This window comes from Notamacropus eugenii, chromosome 1 (assembly GCF_028372415.1).
Source record: "Notamacropus eugenii isolate mMacEug1 chromosome 1, mMacEug1.pri_v2, whole genome shotgun sequence".
Classification (NCBI taxonomy): Eukaryota; Metazoa; Chordata; class Mammalia; order Diprotodontia; family Macropodidae; genus Notamacropus; species Notamacropus eugenii.
In genome coordinates this window covers 204,759,086-204,776,518 of record NC_092872.1, presented here as the reverse complement: position 1 = coordinate 204,776,518, position 17,433 = coordinate 204,759,086, and positions in this window count along the sequence as shown.

Sequence of the window (17,433 nt, the reverse complement as noted above, 5' to 3'; positions counted from 1 at the left end):
CAAAATCACTGAGCAGAAAGGGAGAAGATCCAAAGCTTCTTTTGAAAAGTTTTCTCATTCTTGATTCTGCCTATGGGATTCTAACTCTCCCATTGTGCATTCCAGGAACCTTCTCCCCCATCCCACTCCCAATTGTGATTGCCAAATACTCACATCTGACATTTTAAAGTCTCTCTTTTCATTCTCTACAGCATTTCTCCAAATCACAGAATTACACATTCCAATCTACCAGGTGTTATCCCAAGGGACTTTGCCCTTCATATTTAAAACCACACCCCTGGAATTCAGAATGATTGGTATGAAGGAAGAGGGGAAACCCAGTAGGATGTCAGGCTGGGAATAGAACTTTGAAAGGTTTACAGGGTGTGGACAGATTCAGATTCAAGTCAAAGTTCAAAAGGAGAGTTAAAACACAAAGAAAAAAGCAGATCTAGAAAAGAATATCTCTTCATTAGGTTGTGAAGTTAGTAATTACAGTGAATGACAACAAAACTCACATTTTAAAATCCCGTGATTCAGATTTGTGATGCTTGTATTGTGCCATTTTCCCATCAACCTAGGAAAGTTAGGAAGTGAGCATATTTATAATGTTTTCTCTACAAACTAGATTCTTGGACTGGGAGTCAAGGGTCGTGGGGAACATCTTTAACTCTATTGTTAGTGAACTTGGACAAATCACCTAACATTTTTCCTTTAGCCTAGTTCCCCATCTCTACAATGAGGTTAAATAATATCCACTTGGCTAGCTCATGGGATTCTTTTGGGCCAAAGGCTTGCAATTTGTACTCTGAAAATACTATCAATCATAGTAGTTTACACATAGTGCTATGCAACAGGTTTTTCACAGACATCATTACATTTGGTCCTCACAGTAGTACTGAGGCAGGTATTCTCAACCCCTCTCCTCTCAAAGATGAGAAATCTATGGCCTAGAGAGCTTGAATGGCTTTCCTAAGGCCATACAACTAATAAGTGGCGGTGCTACAACTTAAACCTAGAAGTCTTTCCATAATATAACACTATGTCCCTTTCTCCTATTCTCCTTCCAGAGGAACAAAATATATACATATGAATATATAAGTTATCTTGGTGGTATAGTAGAGTGCTGGACATGGAGTCAGGAAGACCTGAATTCTGATCCTATTAGACTTTTACTACTTGTGTGACCTTGGGCAAGTCACTTAAACTCTCTCAGCCTTAGTTTCCTCAAATATAAAATAGAGATGATAGCACCCATCTCATCATGATGATCAAATAACATAACATTTGTAGTGTGCTCCTCTATTAGATTTTGAACGTCTTAAGAGTAGAGGCTCTCTTTTTACTTTTTTTCTTATAACCTGACACATGTAGAAACTTAGTAAATGTATTGATTGCATGCCTTCTTGGCGAGGGGATAAGGGAGGGAGTGAGAGAAAATTTGAAACTTATGGAAATGAATGTTAAAAACTAAAAATAAATAAATTAAAAAAGGGTAATTGTCATCTTTCCTTTTGCAGAATAACAAATTGCTACCAAGTAGATGAAATGCCTATACAAAAAGGGAGTAGGTGATGAAAAAGAAGAGAAATCTTATGAAATCATAAGGCCAATATGAAAAATTAGGTGGGACTGGGGAACTTGGACAGAATTCAATAATTTCTCTTTGGCTAGTTTTCTTATAAAACAGAAAAAAAAATAGAAAAATAACCCTGTTCAAAGTAAACCCATAACCAGAAATGAACTTTTCTAATTGCATTATTTCTTGTGAAAACAATTTTTGAGTAGACCTGGCACACTGGAAATTTCCAGGCTGCTATGAAAGTGGATGGTTATGTTCATAGTTTTCTGAAGCTTATACTTTGGGATCTGGTTTCAGCAGCATCTCACTCAGCCCTGGTTCCCTTAGTAGCATCCAACTCTATGGCATGCTTTCTTGGGAAACCAAAACACTTACCCTGCTTAATATCTGAAAGTTCACTGCTAAAAGTAAAGATTCAGGAATGGTATTTTCTAGGGAGAGGCTGCGTGGCCTAAAGGAAAGAGCAAAGGTCTGGAAACCAGAAGAATGGAGCTCTGTGTGACCTATGGAAAATTGTTTTACCTCTTTGTCTGTATTTCCCGTCTTGTAAAATGAAGACATACACCACCACTACCTTACAGAATGGGTGTAAGAATAAGGTAATAAGTGGGAAAGTGTTTTGAAGATTACAAAACCATCTATAAATCTGAGTGAGGGAGACAACAGGTTTTTTTAGCTGTTTAAAATGCATTGCCAAAATCAGGTTTGTTTGGGGTTTTTTGGTCCTGTTTTGTATCCCCAGTATCTAGTATGGTGCCTAGCACACAGTAGGTGCTTAATAAATATTTACTGACTGCCTGACTGATGGCATAATAAAGGCAGTAATTTGCACTAGGAGAAAAATGGTATCCTTATCTCCAGTTTGTTCTGGCTCAAGTAAACAAACATTTATTAAGCACTTACTATATGCCCTACCGCAGGGGTGAAGTCTAAGAATGTAAAATCAAACAGAAATAAGGATAGTCCCTATTCTCAAGAAGTTACGTTCTAATGAGCAGGTTTGGGGGGAGCGGTGTAGAGGAGAGAAGTCAACAGTAAAGGGAAGCAGAAAAGGGGTTTAAAAGGTAAATGAAGGAGGAGGAGAAGACATGGAGAAACTTGGGAAAGAGTGGAGCTGGGAGGGGATGTTCATTTGCATGTCAGGCTGGAAAGGATCAAATCAGAGGTGTGCTGGAGCCAGCTCCGAAGGTCTATGCGAGACAATTGTTTTATCTTTCGTGTGATCATTTACACCTCAAAGATGGGTGCTTCAAATCAAGCTTGATTTACTATTTTGTTGATTGTGTAAACTTAGGTGATGGAGAAAATGTTACTAAGGCAGATTAAGTGTGTCTTGTATATGTGTATGTGTGCGTTTTCTTAGGTTTTAAACATTTACCGTCACACTATTTGATCTAGTCCTAAGTCAGGTCTGTGATTCAACATTAAATGGCAAGAAATCAAAAAAAAAGCTTTAATAACAGACTGGGGTATTCCCGTAGTACCTTCCTATGATAGCCTAGTCCCTCTGGTTATTATGAATAAAGAGCTTTCACTTCATGTCAGGGAAAGGATTTCTAGTTCCTACACCCTAGCATATGGCAACTGAACATGTAAAGCCTAAAGAATTGAATTCTAGAAGTCTGGTGGTCATATGGCCAGTGGAGATAGATACTCAGCAGCTGCTGATGGTGTAATAACTTATGTGACCACCACAGCAGAAGCAACGTGCCTGATAGAACAGGATGAGAAAAATTTCAGATGACAAAAATTCTAGTTTCAGAAGAATGAGTTACTCTGGATACACATTCACTCTCATCACTTGAATTCCTAGTGTTTTCTCTGCATGTATGTTCTCTAACTACATGTATTCTCTCTATGTGTGTAGACCATTTGTGGTCCCTCATTATATGTTTTCTCTTTATGTAAACCCTCCTATAGGGAGGTGGTGTAGTAACTTTTAGAAAAGTATACATTTTTTCATAGATGCACCTCTTATCACGTTATTTATCATGCTGTTAGATTAAATATTTGTTTGCTTCTGAATTAATGTGACCTTTGACTGATCAAGGTAAACACGTGAGTGGGGGGTTGTAAACTACAGTTCTGAGTGAGTGCCTCAAATGTATGCCAAAACTGGGTTTTTGTTTTGTTTTGTTCTTGAGAAGGAGGAAATGGCATTTCTTTGTGAGATGTGTTCCCTAAGTGATACATAAGTTTTGTCATTAAGAAAAGAATTAGAATCATAGCTTGAGAACTGGAAAGGACTTCAGAGATGATCTAGCCCAGCCCCCTCATTTTATGGTGAGGAAACTGAGACCCAAGGAGATGAAGTGATTGTTCCACTGTCACACAGAGAGTAAGAATTGTAGACAAGGTTTTAATCCAGGGCCTCTAACCAGGGCCCACATAACCCTCCCTTCTATATGAGATTGTGGTGTGTTAGAGTCTCAGAACAAGAGGGGACCATAGAGATCATTCTTCTGCTTCCTTTGCTGGCTCCTTATCGACTTCACACCCCTTAAATGAGGGTGTTCCCCAAGGTTCTGTCCTAAGTCCTCTTCTCTTCTCTGTCTACACATTCTCTTTGTAAGCATGTCAGCTCCTATAGGTTTAATTAGTATCTTTATGCAAATGACTTCTCTGCATTCTGAGATCCTGCCAAAATGGCCTCTCTATATACTTCCCTCATGTCACTCCATCTCCTGTGTGTGTGCCTTGACATTCCTCACACCTTCTTTCTTTCCTGTGCCTCATAGAGAGTCCTTGTGTTTAAGATGTAACTTAGATGTCATCTTTGGACTCATGTCATTCCCCATTCCCACCTCCCTCCCTCCCAAACTGTCTTGCATTTAACTCTTTCACCTCAATTTTCCAACCTGTAAAATGAAGATACATATACCCCACTTACCTTACAGGGTGGTTGTGAGAATAAAATAATAAATGTGAAATGACTTAAAAATCACAAAGCCATCATTTCTATTCCATCATTAAATATAAGCTCTTTGCAAGTAAAGAGTATTCATTCTTTGTATTTACCTCTCTAGCACCTAGCCCAGTGAAAATACTTAATAAATGTTTGTTCATTGATTAAAAGGAGAAAAAGCTTGCCAAAAGCCATCAGTTTCTTGAGGGACTTCAAGGTGTTAAAGTGTCTCTCCTTGACTTTGCTCCCAGAGGAGACACTCTTGTGTGAAGGTGATCTGACTTGTGCCAATGAAAACTCAAATATATTACACTTTCACTGAACAACTTAGCTGAAAGTTGGCTTAGTTGTTTTTTTTTTTTTTTTTACAAGTGTTCAGGGTGAATTGGGAAGGGGATTTGACAAGGTCTCAACAGATCCATTAAACTCTGCCAAATGCCAAAAGGCAGGAGGACACTTGAAACCACCAATAGGTCATTTGTTTCTTAAGCAGTGGAGAATTAGTTCTCCTAAGCCCAGACAAAAATATGCTTCTAGTGGTGAACATCTAGTATTTGGTTTATAGCTCAAAAGCTCCCTCAAGTGGTTCGATAGAAAATATATTATAAACTCAAATGTAGTCCTTAATCCCTTTATGTCCTATGATATACAGCTACGTTATTGATACCCGTTTTTTTTTTGAAGGATCATATCTAATTTCATCCATGTAAAGAACTCTTTGTGATAAAGTTGTCTACCAATGAAGATCAGCACCCAATCTTCAGTTTAAGATCTTCTACTAAAAAGTTAAGTGACTTGGCCAAGGTGACTCAGCCATTATGTTTCAGAGAAGGGACTTCAACCAAACCTTCCTGACATTAGAACTAGCCTTATCTATAGGGCTACATGCTTTCAGAATAAAAATTGCCTGTAAAATGAAGTTCTTTATCTCAAATACAATGATTTCATTAACATATGTTTCTATGCTAAGAGTTGGTCTTTGGGCCACAAATAAAGCAGAGGGGCAGGAAAATCTGTAAATGTTAATAAAAGTCCCCTTTTCTAGCAACTTGTTACTATAGGGAGATGATAGGTACTAAGACACATCTATTCCACCAGAAGAGCCATCTGATAAGTTACTTGCCATATGGGCTTCTTTCCCAGCTCTTTGCTGCTAGGACCCCTCGTAAACTATTGCCAGAAGCTAAGGAATCCCCAGATTAAATAACGCTAAGTCATCAGTTAACACATACCAAATCCATTTTCCATCAAAGCCAATCCATTACACACTAAATTCTATACAGTGGCTTCCTATACAATGGAGCATACCTGCATTAGTTATTGGTGATATTTATTTGTATATAAAATATTTTCAAGTTTATGCACACTTTAAATATATAGAAAATGCATAGTTTAATCAGCATAAATCCTCAATCATTTATTGAGGGTCCATTGATTTATTTTTGTTTTGCTCTGATTCAAATACTAGCAGTGAGCTGCTCAGGACATTTATAATAGTTCCCTGCCCTAGTGTGTTTCTAACTTTCCAACCTCAATACCATGTGTCATCCTCAAAATCACCATGGGATGTTGATCACTCCCTCTGACCTGGAACAACTGTCTGCTATGCCAGCCCCCTTTTTGCATTGGTGAATTCCTCCTGGTATCCTTATTTTATGGAAATGTCGATTCATTCACTCCCCAGCTGTGCTTCTGACTTTCTAACTTCTCCATCATTCGCCTTTACTGGGCACCTTCCTGCTTACCTGTTCCTTGGGTTCTAGCTCCTTTCCATGTCTTGTCTTCCCACTTCAGATTGGAAGCCCCTGCAGGCCACGGACTGCCTTTTCTTTGGTGGTTTTATTCATTTCCCTAGCAATTAGCACAGTACCTGGCACACAGTATGCATTAAGCAAAGCTTGTTGCCTTACATTGCCTTAGCAGTCTGTTTTCCAAGTGCTCATTGTGACTCAGAAATATAAATTATTATATGTTGTTGTGAACGATAACATTACTTTCTTCCTTTTCTGAAGAGGAAAAGTTCCCGATGATGCCTGTGTTAGAGTTTCGTTTATTCATTCAACAAACATTTGTGAAGTCCCTATCCTCCTAGGCACCATGCAAAGTCCAAAGGGCAGAGAAAGACATGGTGCTTACCCTCGGAGAGTTTGCCATATAGTTTGGAGATGACACAAATAATCATTGCTGCCACTGCTTTTGGTTTATAAGCACACTTTTCAGTCATATAACTATATACATAGTACCCTATTCTACATAATATAATGTACATGGTAACTACATTAGTTATAGAAAAATACTATGTAGTAATAGCTAAGATTTATGTAGGACTTTATTGTTAGCAAAGCTCTTTACATATTCTATCACATTGGACGCATACAGAAACCTATGAGGTAAGTGCTATTATTACCCCCATTTTACATACAAAAAAATTGAGACTGAGAAAGATTAAGTGACTTGCCCAGGGTCATACAGCTTGTAAGTTTCTCTGGCAAGATCTGGACTCAAACCTTCCTGACGACAAGTCTAACACTTGATCAAGCATCTAGCTACTGCCTTGTATGTAAAATAGAAGGTCTAACCTGATAGTCAGAACACACTAGTGAGGAACAGGGAGTACTTCATGGAGGAGACAACATCTGATTTGGCATTTACACTTTTAACAGCTGAAGAGGAGGGCATTTCAGGTATGGAGTATAGCATGATCAAAAATACAGTTGTGTTTGAGGGCAGAGAGTTGTCCAACTGGATGGCTGGCTACAGTTTTTGAAAAGGAGTAATATTAGAAAAGCCTGGAAATATACAGGCTAGAGTGTTTTGTGATTGGGGAAGAAATTGTGGAGAGATAAGAGAATCAGACTGAGAATGCTACTTTGTCTAGAAGTCAGCTCTGATTTTCAGGAAGGTTTTCCTCTATGTAGCTTTCAGCTTCTCAGAACTCAGGTTTGATCTATGTGCAGTTCCCTTTTCTTACATGTTTCTGTCCCTTCTCTACTTCAAGGGAGAGACAAACAAAGTGCAATTTTGGAGAAGGGATATAGTTGGTTTTCTGCCCCCATAAAGCATCTGAAGAGAAATGGAGGTCATCAATGGCTGTGACCATGTGGAACATGGGGGGGGGGGGGGGCGGTGATGGATTATGGCTATGAAAAATAGGGGTCACAATCTGAAGTAACAAGAAGGTCAGGCTGGGAGCTGCACACTGCCCCAGGGAACAGGGAGTGATAAGGTATGCTTCTGCCCACTAAAGGTCAAGTGCTTCCTTGCTCAAGTCAAACCAAAAGAGGCATGGAAAGACTATAGACTGGGAACATAAGTGAAAATGAGCAGGGAAAGCAGGGAATCTTAGATGAAGTCTTGTTCTAATGAAGACTTCGGGCTCTGGAACTTATTCTTGGTACAATCTGGATGCAGAGGGAGGCTTGTCCCATGGCTTCCTGTTAAGGCTATGTATTTAGGAAAACTTGAGTGTCAAACTACTCTGGCAGGAAGGAAGATGAAACTGCCCTCATTCCAGAATGTGGTTGATACTGCTAATCATTTCTGTCTTGATTAAATGCTTTATTATTTCAATGGTATTCCTTACCTGGGTCAGTAACCATGGTAAGTAACTGAATACCTTGGCCTTAAAAAAACTTCTTAAGTTTAAGTGTTTAAATGGGGTGGGAACAAGTAAGCCATAAGAAGTAAATTGCCTTTCAAAATTTTTATGATTTTAACAAAAATTCTAGAAGATCCACAGATGGGCAGCCTTTGGGTTACAATGTTGGCATTTATCCAGGCTCAACATGATGATTGTATTAACGCTGCAGGAATTGAGGCCTTGGGAGGCTTAAGCTACAGCTTATTTAGGATAGAACATTCTTTAAAAATCCAACAAACATCATTCTATGTGTAGAACCACTCTAAGGCTATGTCTCATACTCTTATTTTTACGCCTCCAGAGGATAACTGACTCCTAATCTCCCTCAGGATTATAGGGAAGGTAAAGAGGGAGGGAGGATGGGAGGGGAGGGGAGAAGAGGAGAGAGAGGAGAGGGGAAAAGGGGGAGAGAGAAGAAGAGAGAAGAGGAGTGGAGAGAGGAGAGGATGGGAGGGGAGGGCAGATTCAAGTTGAGCATTCAGCTTTGCTGTCAGTTTCATAAGAAGCAGACTTGTTCTCTCCCCTCTAAGATCCTCTTCAGCTTCACCAAGTTTGCCTTAGCCTTCTCCCTTGCCAACAACAGAAACAAGGAGAAGCCCTCAGGATTGCGTGTCTCTGAGCCTTCAGTACACAATGCTTGCAATCACTCATCAAATGTTCTTCTTTCCCCTTCTCTTATTAACTGAATGGGCATAATGATGCAGAGTGTAGTGAGCAAAACTGAGAGAACAATTTATAGAAGGACAACATAGACAAGAAAGCCAAATATAAAAGACTTTAGAACTCTGAATAATGCAGAGGACCTATGATGAAGCATGACAGTGAGTTGATGTACCTTGGATGTGATAGATGTGTGGATCCACTTTGCCTCAGTATTTTCCTCCTTTACAAGGGGTTTTGTTTCCCTTTCTTTTGCTTATTGAGGGAGGGAGTGTATGTAGCAATTATAATGACCAAAAAAGATAGGTAAAAAAAAATGAGTTCATTTTCCAAAATGAACAGAAACCAACAGAAGGAAATTCAGAAAGCTCAGGCAAGTAGGACAGTTTTAAAAGTAATATGTAGAATTCTTTATGTAATTTTTCAAAACATGAGATGTATATTTATGTGCATATGTATGTCTGAAATTCTGTTTTTCCATTGATCTTCATCCAAATTCTAGGTATCACATTTTCCCTTTCTGGTTCCTGGATTTTCTCATACGACCATATCTTTTTCACATACAAATCTATTCCACCACTCCTTTGGCTGATGTTCTTCTTTTAAAATAAGGTCCTTCAATTGTATATATCCAGATATGAACCACATCCCACCAAGTCTTGATGACATTTATTATATCAAATCTGCCTCATTGTTCTAGGGATTAGACTAACATTTTGAAGGTCAAGTAGCTGCAGGTGAATTATGAGAAAGGGGCAAGCAAAGTCCTGTAAGAGTTGTTCTGCAGTGGTTAAAGTTCAGAACAAGCATAGGAGAGGTGATAAATACTAAGGAAAACCAAAACCCCTCTACAAGCACAAGTGATCCTATTCCATGTCTCTGCTCCAGCAGATTGTTCCCTCTGTTATCCCCACTCACTCATTTTCAGTCTCTTCCTTTGTACTGGTTGCTTCTCTGATGCCCACTAACATGCCTTGTGTATTCCATCCCCCACCCTCAAAAAACCCTCACTCGATGGGTCCATTCCTGCTAGTTATAGTCTCATCTCTCTCTTCTCTTTGTGTCTAAGCTTCTTGAGAAGGCTGTCTCTAGCCAGTGCTTCTGTATCCTTCCCCTGCCCCTTTCCTCTGTAGTTTGGTTTCCAACTTCATCATTTAACATAAATTGCTCTCTCCACATTTACCAACAATCTCTCAAACACCAAATTAATGGCATTTTCTCAAACTTTACGCTTCTCTGCAGCTTTTGATTGTCAGTGAGCATCTTGATGTTTCCTTTCTCTAGGCTTTCATGACACTCCTCTCTCCTCATTTTCCTCTGTATAATTGCTCCTTCTCAGTCTCATTTGCTGGTGTTTTTTTCCCCAACACACCCACTTATTGGTGTCCCCTTGGACCAGGGATGGGGAATCTGAAACCTCAAGGAGGGGCACATGTGACCTTGAGGCTGCAGGTTCCCTCCCCACTCCTGCTCTAGGCTCTCTACTTTATCTTGTCTAGTCCCTATGTTGTATACTTCCTTGTTCCTTCCCTTCCCTTCCCTTCCCTTCCCTTCCCTTCTCATCTCCCCTAAAACCTTAGACCCCATGCACTCTGAAGCCCACGAATTGATCAACCAAGGGTCCCTGCCCAACCTCCACTCAATGACTGTTTTGGACCCTACTTGCTTAGAGTGAATGTCAATAGTAACACTTTCTCTTTGAAACAACAACCCTGAGGCTCCTGCCTCTCCCAGCATGATTTATCTTTTTTTTTTCTTTTCTATTAAAGGGGCCATCCCCCTGACTACTTTTTAAAGAGGCCTATTCACTAAATGGGCATTACCTCACTTTAACTGAGTACTTGAAAAGGCCTTAGCCTAAAAGCCCAAAGTCTCCCATTGCATCCTGGGCCATCTCCAGTCAGCCTGATGAATATCTGGTCACTGGATCCAGATGGCTCAGGAGGAGAAAGTGAAGCTGGTGACCTTGCACAGCCTTCCCTCACTCAAAACAAAGTCAAATGAAAGTCATGTCATCATTTCTCTGATGTCATGGTCCTCTTGGAAAATGAAGGATGAATACTACTATACTTCCTTGAATAGACAAGTAAGGCCTTCATAACCAATCTGGCTAACCAACCCCACTGAACTTTATATTCTCTCCCGCACTCTGTGATTTAACTAGCCACTCTGTGGCTGGTTAAAACTAGCCTTCTCTCTGTTCCTCACATACAGTATTTCATTTTTCCACATTTATGACTTTTCACTGGCCACCCTTGTTTGAAATGCATTCCCCTCTTCCTTCTGCCTTTATAGAAAATTCCTTCTATATAAAACCTTTCCCTGTCCCCCACCCATATATTAGCTGCTAGTGCCCTCCCTTGCAGAACTAATCTGTCTTTAAATACTTTTTATTTATTGTATCTATTTTCTTTCTATTTATTCTGCATATGCTCGTATATATACTTCTTCCTGCCATTAGAATAGAAGCTAATTGAGAATAGGGTCTGTTTCCTTCTTTACATTTGAATCCTTTACTTCTGGGTCACATAACCAACAAGATGGAGGACATTTTTCTCTTAAACATCCCCAACATAAGAATTACATGCAATAGGTAAAGTAATTGCATTTGTCTTTGTAGGATAAGAGACCAAGAAGTCTAAAGAGAAACTGCAGACGGGAATGGAATAATGAGTTCTGTTACTTTTTTACTTATAACATTCATTTAAAAAGTTGAGTTGCAAATTCTCTTCCTCACTCCCACTCCTCCACCATCCATTGAGAGGGCACACAAGATGGTATCAACCATCCATGTGAGGTCATACAAAATGTGTTCTGAATTATGCGGGAGCTCAAGATGTAACCCAAGGTGACACACCTTAAAATGTCTAATAATCAATGAAAAATATGGATTTTCCAAAGAGAAGCATTTGAAGAATTCCTAGTAACAAAAATACCAAATGAGAAAACACAAGAACAATATATACAATTACCAAGGAAAACACAAATAGAATAAATTTCTCCAGAAAAAAAGTGGGGAAAAACAGAAAAACAAAGACCTTGGTTGGATTAAACAACAAAAACAATAAAATAGCAACAGATCATGAAGAGATTTCTCTTTAAGAATGCATTAGTTTTTAATTTTCCAAAGTGGGCAATACTGCCCTCTGGGGAGTGCTAGAACAATCCAGTGGAAGGCAGTAGTGGCCTCAGGTGCAATTAGGAGACATTAAGTAAAAATAAAGGGGTGGTAGAAGCATAAGAAAAATGTTTGGATATGTTTCATCTGTTGCATAGCAGAGTTAAAGTCATAGTGATTGCATTATTTTCCAAATAAACACACAAAATGCAAGTTATAACCCATCAGTGGTCAAGCTGATTGACAGGTCTTAACAAGCAAGTGTTGCCAGGTGAACATGTCACACGTTGTCGAGAACTGTAGTATGCATCCGCTGGAATATGTGCATGGAGTGACTTGTTTGCAATATGATATTATACAGTGACATGACACAATATTGCATCATCAAAGTTTCAGTACAGGAAAAACTCCACAAATTTACAATAAATTATTAAATTGAAGATATGTCACTTTAAATATATATATATATAAAAATATGACATATGTATATGTATGTAATATTTTTTGGAATGATACAGATTTCAAAAATAAAACATTAAAGGGTTAAAGGAAGTAGCTTTCCAGGGGGACACTGAGTACTATTTTTTGAAAAGAGGGTCATACGCCAAATAAGTTTGGGAACCTCTGCATTCATAGAGAAAGATGAAAGCAGACCTTAAATAATAGTGACCATGGAGGAATAGACCTGAAACTTTACTAAACCTTACAATGCTCCACTTTCTGGTTAATCGATGTTTTTTCATAGGACTCATCATTCATCTGAAAATACTTTCTCTAAAGCTACTAAAATCTCATATTTTCCAAATTGAATGGCTTTTCCCCAGTCCTCATCTTTCTTGACCTCTCTACATGCTCAATCACCCTGTTCTCTCTGACACTCTTTTCTCTAGATTTTCACATCATTTCTCTCTACTGGTTCTCCTCCTGCTTATCTGATGGCTCTCAATCTTCTTTTCTGGATTTTCATCCTGGTCACATTCACTAATATCAAGTGTCTCCCAGGGCTTTGTCTTTGGCCCTCTTCTCTTCTCCCTCTATATTACTTTATTTAGTGGTTTTTATTAGTTCTTATGGGTTTAATTATTATCTCTGTGCTAATGACTCTCAAATCTACCTATCCAGTGCTAACATCTATGCTGATCTCCAAGTTTCTATTTTCAAACACCTATTAGATATCTCAAAGTGGATGACCTGTAGAGATATCTTAAATTAAGCATGTCCCAAACTAGAATTAATGTCTTTTCCTCTAAACCCTCCCCTTTCTAAACTTCTCTTTTACTCTTGAAGGTATCACCACCCTCTCAGTCACTCGGGCTCACAATCTAGGTGTCATTCTCAACTCTTTATTCTCTCTCTTCTCCCATATACAATCTAGTGCCAAGACCTGTCTATGTCAACTCTCTTTCATGTGTACCTCATACTCTTCTCTGAAACGGCAGTCCTTAATGCAGTCCCTTGTTACCTTACACCTGGACTGTTGCAATAGCCTCCTGTTTGGTTTGCCTGCCACAAATCTTTAATCCATCTTCCACTCATCTGTCAAAGTGATCTTCCTGACCATGTCATTCCTCTACTCAATAAACTTCAGTGGTTCCCTATCACCTTCAAGATAAAATTTCAAAGCCCTTCATAATTTGGCCCCCTCCTCCAGTTTGGCCCCCTCTCCAGTTTTCTTACACTTTACATCTCCTCCCTATGTACTCTGCAATCCAATGACATTGACTTTGCTGTTCCTTGAATAATATTCTCCATCTCCCAATTCTAGGACTTTTCTCTGACTGTCCTCCATGCCTGGAATCCTTTTCCATCTCATCTTTATTTCCTGGCTTCCTCAAATTTGAAGCTAAACTCTTGCCATCTACAGGAAACCCTTCCTGATAGCTCTTAATCCCAGTGCCTTCCCTCTGTGGATTATTTCCAATTTATCTGTATATAGCTTGTTTGTATAAAGTTATCTGTACATTGTCTCTCCCATTAGATTGTGAGCTCCTTAAGAGCAAGGTCTGTCTTGTACATTTCTTTTTGGTTGATTGATTGAAACCTTGGGTTTTACTGATGGCCCTTTTCTTGGTTTTATTTCCAGACTTATTACATTTTTTTCCCTTCCCTCAATCTACATTCCAGTCAAATTTACCTGTTATTTCTTGTACGCTATAATACATCTCCCATCTCTGTGCCTTGAAGAGGCATGCAAAGAATGGCCTTCCATGTTCCCACCTCTTAGAATCCCTAGGTTCCTTTAATATTAGGAGATGTTTACTAATCCTTCTAAGGGCAATCCTCTAATTGTTTGATATTTACTTTAATGTATTTTGCAGTTCCTTATGTGTATACATGTTGTTTGCCTCATAGAAGGTAAACTCCTTTCTGTTTTGTCTTTGTATAACCCATATTAGGGGATACAAATCTAACACATATTTCATATTTAATAAATAATTGTTATTCTCTTGCTTAATTTATTTGGTTTCTGTGAATTACTGGTCTTCTCTACTCATATTGTTTCTATATTTTATCTATTACTCCGTTTTTAAAATTGATTGATATTTTTGGACAATTTTATGCTCTCTACAATTTAATTAGAAGAGTTCTTGATCAGTTTCAAAGAAATAAGCATTTTCTGGGCATTTTTATATGCAAGGCATCTTCAAGAGTCAACCCCAATGTTACCTACCTGCTCCTTGGAGCCTTCTTTGACTCATAAGGTTTGGATCTTGTTCCTGGATTTCACATAGGACTTTGTACCTCTCTTGAATATTAAAGTGTGTGTTTTGTATCATAGTTTTTTATGTATGTGTCATATCTACTGAACTGACAGCTCTCACAAGATAGGGACTCATGTCTTGAGTGACACGTTAGAAAAGATATTGATAAACTTGAAAGCAACCAGAATAGCAAAGGACCTTGAGTTCATGTCATGTGATGACTGCTTGAAGGAAGTGGGCATATTTAGCCTGGGAAAGGGAAAACAGAGGGGAAACATGGTAACTGTCTTCAAGCATCTGAAAGACTTTCATGGGGGTGGCGTATGGTACAGTAAAGGTTTTCTGTTTGACCCCACATGCCAGGGTCAAGAATGATGGTTGGAAGTTTGAAGGGGGCAGATTTAGGTTTGATATAAGGAAAAAACTCCATCAATTACAATTATCTGGAAAGGTAATGCAATGCCTCAGGAAATAGTGTGTTCCCCTTCCCTAGAAGTCTGCAAATAAATCCTAGCTAACCATTTGTCACACATGTCGTTGAGAGGAAATCTCTTCAAATTCTGCCACTCTATGACAGTCTTCTTCCTCCTTCTCCTTCTTCTCCTTTCTTCTTCTCGTTCTTCTCCTCCTCCTCCTAACTTCTTCTTCTTCTTCTTCTTCTTCTTCTTCTTCTTCTTCTTCTTCTTCTTCTTCTTCTTCTTCTTCTTCTTCTCTTATACCTTCACTAACACTGAATGAACTTAGAAGGAACTTAATAAAAAATTGAAATGAATATTAAAAATCAAAACAACTAGCAATGCCAGATAGGAAGTGCCTGCACAGTACCCAATTAGTGGTCCAATCAGTGAATGCTTTGGGAAGGAGTTCAATGATTAGTTGTCATTTGCTTACAGCTAAAGTTGTTGTTTTTAATCTAGCTTTTGTCTACTACAGGAAGTGTAAAACTTTTGAAAAGCAGGTGAGAATTCTGGATGTCTTTTCAAGCAGAACTTCAAGGTGTGTTCCTGTGACAGGAAAACAGAAGGCAAAGAGCCTCCTCCAGACATTGATTTTTGTATTGAGGACCTTTCTCCTGCACTGGGGACTCTGAGTGAAGATTGATTCCAGGATAAGGACCAGCTGCTATAAATCGCAGCCAAGTCACAACAGGCAAAAGCAATGTCTGGTAGTAAATTCAGCATAGCTCATGGCCAAGTTTTTCCTCTTTATCATTCTTCCATCTTAAAAGTGAGGTGGCATTTGTTTTTTTAAAAAGTTACAGCTTACCCTGTTTATCCTTCCTTATTGTTTCAGAAGTATAATCACAACAGTTTTTATTACATCTGTGGATTGTTTGCCAAAAGCTCACTGTCCTCTCATAAAAAAGTTATGGGAATAAATGAGCTCATTCAATAAACTCTTCACCTAAGAGGCACTGTATATGGTAGAAACAGATGGGATCTGGAGTTAAATCCTAGGTTCAAGCCAAGGTTCCTCTGTTTACTAACTGTGTGACCTTGGGTAAATCACGTAACCCATATGAGTGTCAATTTCCTCAGTTGTAAAATGAGAGATTAAGTGGTATCCAAGGGCTTTTCCAGCTCTATAGCCTATAAACCTATGAACCTGTGCATTTTCTCACATATGACCCACTCTATTCCCCTCACTCTATTAAATTATAGATGGAGTTCATTATCCATCTACCCAGCTGACATGTTTCCTAATATACTAACCAGGAGTAAGGAAGCTGGGGCCTCAAGGCCACATGTGACCTCCTAGGTCCTCAAGTTTGGCCCTATCACTGAATCCAAACAAATTTGTTTTTTGTAGTTTGGATTTAGTCAAAGGGACACTCTTGAGGACCTAGAGGGCCACGTATAGCCTCAAGGCTCCAGATTCCCAAATCTTGTCCTAGTGGAAAGAGACTAACGTTCAAGAGACATAATTTCTGAGTAACTTAATCAATATTAATAAGGATACCATATTCATTAATAAAAAGAGGTCGGTGGTACTCAAATGCCAAAGACCCTCATGGTGGTGGGCTCACAGTTTATATTCCTTTGGAAGACTGGGTGTTGGGAAAGGAACAAGAGGAGTAGAAAGACAGACATACTTTAATTCTCCCACATTAGCCCATAAAATACCTGTAAAAAATAACCCTAAACAAATTCTAGAGCAGCAAAAGCCACAAAATGACCAAGTGAAAGAGATTTCCAGCCCACAACAGCCTGGAAAGCCTACAGAAAAGGTCTATCACACCCTGCCCAGAGTGGAACACAGCACAGCCTTGGCTGCACAGCACAGACAGGACTGGAACAGGCAGCAGCTGCGGTTCCCAGAATTCTCAACCCACAAACCCCAAAGACAGCTTCAAAGATCAGTAAGAAAACTCTTTCATCTGGGTGAGAGGGAAGTGCCATCTGGCCTTGACCCCAGGGTGGTGGCAGCAGCGTCCACTTTTGGAATTCTTGGCCTAAAGACACTGGGGGAATTGAGGGGCTGATATAGGTCTCAGTTCTGAGTGGTGGTCCTAGAGTGAGGAAGAGGACTGGCATTGTGGAGCTGGTGGCAGCTCTGGAGAGGGAATCATACTTGCAGATCCTGGGAAGATAAGAATTCTTGTGGTTGCTCACAGACCAGAGCACAAGCCAGGAGTTTACTCCTCTCCCTAGACTGTGCCACCTTGGAGGAACTAAGAACTTACAGGTCCCTAGAGTATACCCTCCACTTGACAAAGGACTCAAAAGTCAAGTAACTGCCTGCGAAAATGCCCTAAAATAGGAGAAGAAATAAGATTATAGAAGGTTACTTTCTTGGTGGGCAGGTATTTTCTTCCATCCTTTCAAATGAGGAAGAACAAAGCATGCC